We start from the raw sequence: 6,320 nt of genomic DNA, 5'->3' as shown, positions 1-6,320 counted from the left end.
AAAAGTTGACAGCTATGGGCTTGTAGTGTCTGAAGCAGTGGGCTCATGGCCATAGGCGCTGACTCCATGGGGCCTGAGGGGGCCTGAGCCCCCTCAAAAATTCGTTTGGGGGGGGCTCTGCCCCCCAATAATTTAAGAAAATTATTAGGCACCTTGCCAAAAACCGCGCAGGGGACTCCGGCGCGCGCCTCCCAAAGTGACCGGGAGCTCCTGAGAAGGGGCGGGCAGGTCGGTCAGTCAGAGGAAGACCCCCAGTGGCGGGACTTTAGAAAGGAATGGAGCCGCGGGGCCGAGGAACGGCGTATTCGTCGCCGGCGAGGGGCCGGGGTGAGGGGAGAATGGAGGGGACGGGAGTTCCCGCCACCGGAGCGGGGCTTTTTTTCTGGGTTCGGCTAAGGTGACGTTGGTAGGAGAGGGTGGCCGCCTCCCGGCGCGAAGCCTGGGGAGGGCAGGCCGGTTCTTGCATGCAAAAGCACCACTGCCATCCTGCCGCCAGTATGGACCCCGGTATGGGCCCCCCCCCAATATTTTTTATAAGTCGGCGCCCCTGCTCATGGCAGGTGCCTGAAGAGGTAGCCTGCTTCTACCAGGGCATGCATACTTCAGCAGTAGGGATGGAATTTTCCTGAAATTCAATATGAAAATACAAATTCTGTGCAGCAGATGCATTATTGGGAGAAATATGTTAGGGGTTTGTGCCTCCCTCCCCCCCCCAAAAAAGCAGCAATTGAGCAGGTGGTGGACTGTAGCTCTGTGGCATAGTGCCTGCCCTCCACTAACAGGATCCTACCTGAGTAAGCAAACTAGTTAGGATCCAAGCCCAGGTCCCAGGTTTGATTCCCTACAATTTCCAGGTGGGGTTGGGAAAAGGCTGCTGCCATATACGGTATATACTGTGTACACACACACACACACACACACACACACACACACGTGTATATATAGTATACTGCCCTTCATCTCAGGGTGGTTCGCAACATACAACTTAATATATTTAATATAAGGCACCTTCCTATGTTCCCTAAATATCACTTAACAATGATACTTCCAAATAACCATGCAGAACCTTCCTCCTTCCTTGGTTTAACACAGATTTGTAAAATTCTGTGTTATTTATGTATAAAAGTTGGCTGATTGGTGAGCTTGTAAGCTGCCCAGGGAATGCATATTGATGGGTAGCTATGGAACGCCAATATATAAACAAATAAGTAGAATCCAACACACAGACCACTCTAAATCAGGCAGTTCCCTGTGGCTTCTGTACTGCTTCCACAAAAACAGCAACAGACATGACAACATATTTCCTAAGCATTGGATAACATATTTCCCAAGCATTGTCCATTCCATAAACAAAATATAAAGTGTAACTGGATAGATTTTATAGAACAACGCCCATCGTAAATATAACCTTATCAATTAATACTCTGTACTGTTTCCATCTGTAATCGCTGGTAGACACCTGTCTACGGGAAACTGGAGAACTACAATTTATTCCACACAGACCATTATACACATAACAGATGGTTAACATTCTGTCTCCGTTAATCTGGGCTAGAGTTCAATTGGCAATATAGAGGTGAATGACTCTATCCTATTAGTAGTCCCTTGAGCCATCTTGCCTCCAACTGGCAAGCTAAAGATTATCAGATAAGCATGGCGGCTGTTACCATCCCCTCGGATAACTAATTTCTGTCACATTTCAGAGTACAGTTTGATCTTAACAGGAGCTCAGATGCATAACTGCCAAGACATTTAATTCTGCTGAATGTCTTATCTGAGAACGAAAGGAAGTTGTGCTGGAAAGCTAAGAAAACCCGTTGGTCTGGTAGAGCCTTATGCAGATAATTAATGAAGGGGAATTGGCAAAGGGCAAAATGGAAGGGGAAGCGAGAAATGCAGAGGCAGCCTGGCTTTGTATAAAAAAAGCAATCAGGAAAATTACAGAGATAGATGAGGAACATATACTTTATGCTGAACATGCTCAGAGATCAAATATGTAATTTTACATGACTTCAAAGTAAGAGATCAGAATATCTTTATTGCTTCATGTTGTCACAGAAGAGCTTTTTTTCTGATAAAGAGAAGTCACCCTCCTTAATGCTTCTCCTAATCAGGGTCATACTTGTCAGAGCACAGACTTCACAATGGAGTGACTGTTTGCTACCAAACTCTGCTACATTTCACTGTTACTGTATGTCTATGTAAATGTGACTGTTCAGCAAAAGCTTAGATTACTATCACCATTTGAAGCCCCAGAGTTATTAAGTGGCACTGTTATGTAGAATTAGGTGGAAAGTTTGTGGATAAGGACCCAGAGTATTACCAGTTCTCTTATTTGCACCCACACTTTTAAGCCTTTTTTTCATGTTTCTGTATCACTACACAACTTAGGTTGTATGTAAAGGTAAAGGGACCCCTGACCAGTAGATCCAGTCATGGCCGACTCTGGGGTTGCGGCGCTCATCTCGCTTTATTGGCTGAGGGAGCCAGCGTACAGCTTCCAGGACATGTGGCCAGCATGACTAAACTGCTTCTGGCGAACCAGAGAAGCACACAGATATGCCATTTACCTTCCCGCCGAAGCGGTACCTATTTATCTACTTGCACTTTGACGTGCTTTTGAACTGCTAGGTTGGCAGGAGCAGGGACCGAGCAATGGGAGCTCACCCCGTCACGGGGATTCGAACCGCCGACCTTCTGAGCGGCAAGTCCTAGGCTCTGTGGTTTAACCCACAGCGCCACCCGCGTACTGCTAGGTTGTATGTAGGGGTGGGGGGAATCTGTCCATTTCTGTTTTCTACATTTCTCCTTCCCGAGTCTTAAACACTTTCCTGCAACAACTTGTGATTTTTATTTTTACTTTAAATCCTCATAAAAATTCATTGACTTTTTTCATGAATTTATCCTAATAAACACATTATTCTATGCAGATCTAACTAGGGTAGATATTTTTCCAAGCAATTTTTCCTAACAATGCAGTTTTGTATGCTATTTTTCTCTAATGCATGCATGTTCATTCACATTTCCACCTTAAATATGCATTTTGTAGATATTGTTTGAAGAACTGAAATAAAATTGAAAAGTGTGAATTTCAAAGTGCACATTTTGAAGGATAGGTGTGTTTCCAATCTCAAATTGGTTCTAGAAGTATGAATTAGGGATTCACATAAAAATGGATAGAAAATCCAATTTCTCTTCCATATGTAGTGGTACATTTGGCAAGCTATCACATGGAACAAGTATTGCATGTTTGCAAACCTATGTGTGGTCATGGGCACCACAAACACAACACAACCAAGAACACACAACAACTTACTATATAAGAATGCTTCTTTAAAGCCTAATTTCAGCAAGGGGATGAGACCCTTTGGGACATAGGGAATGCTTTGCACCTAAGGCTTGTGGTGTGTCCGTGTCCCCTCTTCTCTATAGAAATTATAGCCTGGAGATCAAACCGATGTGAGAAGTGAAGTGCAGAATCCAAAGGCAAAGTAAAGAGTTTAAAGTTTCTAATCAGGGGATCTGTCCAGGATGAAGGAGGAGCAAACCAACCAAATTAGGGAAGTACGTAGAGCAGCTACCAGCTGGAATAAGGGCAAGGCATGAAATTGGAATGAAGAATTTGGATCAGTCAGAGACAAGGAACACAAAGTAAGGCCATGATACAAAAGTGGATTTAGGGAACTGATACTGTCCTACAATGTAGTTGACTTCAATAGGGTTACATGCAAAGCAGAGATCAGTTAGAGCAGGGGTCGGCAACCTAAGGCCCATGGGCCACAAGCGGCCCATGGGGGTCATTTAACTGGCCCATGGACCCCCGCCACCCACTCGGGGACCCCTGCCGCCCACTCGGTCGGCTCCCATGTGCCGCGCTAAACCAGCACGGAGCAGAGTAGGGACTGCCTTCCGTGATGCTGGTCGGCTTCCCATTGGCTGCAGGAAGCTCCTGCAGCCAATGGGAAGCTGTGCATGCCTCCTCCGCGCCAGAAGAAGCGCCGGAAATAGCGTTTGCGCATGTGTGCACACGCACACACTCTGGCCCACCACGGTGTCTGCAGCATTGTGAACTGGCCCAAGCCACAAAAACTTTGCCGACCCCTGAGTAATGGCAAAAGAGTTCCAGTCCAAAGATATTAGTGCAAGAGTGTCTGATGCAATGCACCTCTAGGCACTGATTTGGATAGGTGGCTTCATTTCCTTAATAGAATTTTGGCTGGTGAGTAAGACACCAGAGCCAACAGATCCTTCATCTTATCCTGTGGTGCTGGCTGCTTTCTGTGGAATCCTACTATACCATGGGGCAGAACAGTGTAAAATCCCATGAGGGCACAGAAGACACCTTCAAGGCAAATGAGTGCAGGTCCTGAACATAGAATTTTAGTGAAATTAAACATGTCAGCAGTGCCAACGTGAATAAAATATTGGTAAGACCCATGATCACACGATACGGTGAATGCACATCATTTGAATGGCAGTGCCCACCAACTGGATTGTATGTGTGGGGCCCCCTCAAATATTCTGGCTCCTATGTTATATTTACTCCATGTACTCCAGTGCCCCCACATGGAAACTGCTCTCATGCTTATCTAATTAAAAGCATCCATCATCCTCCTGCCTAATAGAACCATACATTACAATAAAATACAGTGGGTTTGTGTATTTTGGGGTAGATTTTCTTACTGGAGCAACCATAGGCACAAAGAATATCGAAAGAACACCTGAATGCATCAGGCTTTTATTTTAATTAAAACTTGTGCTAACTTGTAAATATTTAAAATCTGTCAATATGAGTTTCAATATTTAATCCAGGAGGACAAAATAAATATTTTGACATCTAAGCAAAGCAAACGCCACAGCACTCTTGTCACTTAATGGTGCTGCAAATCATTTTCTAAGGCATCTCATTACCCGGGCTTATTATGGGGGGAAAGTGTTAATTATACTGGCAGTCCCAACTAAATAAACCAGTTCTACTCTGTTACCCTGAGAACTAAATGATAAATGCAAGGTCATGTGAACTTTTCTGCTAAAATGAATGCTTGCAATATCCTGATTTATCTGTATGCTTAGCATTGTGGCTAAATTTGAAGCATCATGGATTGTTGTTGTTTTTTTAAAAAATAGAGTCCATTTTGTTTGTTCATTTTTGCAAACTTTCCAATTTTTTAAGAGAGTGTACCCATAATATTGTTGCACACCACCCCAATTTCCAAGTGGTGCGAGATTCCAGGAATTCCAGTCGCTTACCCTGGATTCATTCTTTTCAGAATGAGGGACAGCAGAGATTGTGGTCCCTTTATGATACTTACCCATCTATACAACCTGAGCTTATGCTTCTGCCGCTATTTCCTGCCACCACAACATAGCCTGGCAGGCTGCTCCTGCTGCTGCTGCCTCTTGCCACCATGACATGGCCTCACAGGCTGCTGCTGCTTTTGCCACCACCACTGCAAGGCCTGCAGGCCACCTCCGCTTCTGCCATTGCCTCCTGCTACCACCGCAAAGCCTCACAGGCTGCCACTGCTTCTGCCACCGGCTCCCGCCACCACAACAAGGCCTGGCAGGCTGCTCCTGCTGCTGCTGCCTCTTGCCACCTCACAGGCTGCTGCTGCTTCTGCCACCGGCTCCCGCCACCACAACAAGGCCTGGCAGGCCGCTGCCACTGCCTCCTGCTGGCATGATGTGGCCTGCGAAGTTGTTGTTTCTGCCGCCGGGCCACCACCACTTCTGCTGCCTAGCAGGCCTGCTGGCAGCCCCCGATTACTTGTCTTCACTATGACTCATTGCTGTGCTTTGGATTGTTCTGAATACCACCATTTGGTAGCCATGCCCCCAAACCTTTGTGCAAACTGTATTTAAATTGTGCTCTAATTTGAAGTTTCCTTCGGTAACACAAGAGTTACATTATCCTGATCACCTGGTTAGGACCCTGATCTTGCCCACAGCGCAACTGATTCTGAAATGAAATCACTCTGTGACTATAGGGTGTTACCTGACATTAAGTATACAGGGATTGAGTCTTAGTCTCTAGAAATACCATAAGGGAAGCCTTTTCACTGGATTCTGTACTAGTTTTGAATACCTGGAAATCTATGGATAGTATGCCCATTGTTCACAAATACAGCAAATTACGTTTCAGGATGTTTAGTCACCAGAGGAATTCCATCACCTCATGACACTGCATAGCAACTTGATGATACATATGTTACCTTACAATATCACATGCAGATGCAACATCACAAGGCTAGCACACTCATTGAGACAACAAGGCATCTGACAACTATACATCATAACGACGCTTGATTTAACCACCCCAA

Source organism: Podarcis vaucheri (genome assembly GCF_965113315.1).
Source record: "Podarcis vaucheri genome assembly, chromosome: 1".
Classification (NCBI taxonomy): domain Eukaryota; kingdom Metazoa; phylum Chordata; class Lepidosauria; order Squamata; family Lacertidae; genus Podarcis; species Podarcis vaucheri.
This window is presented reverse-complemented; position numbering follows the sequence as displayed.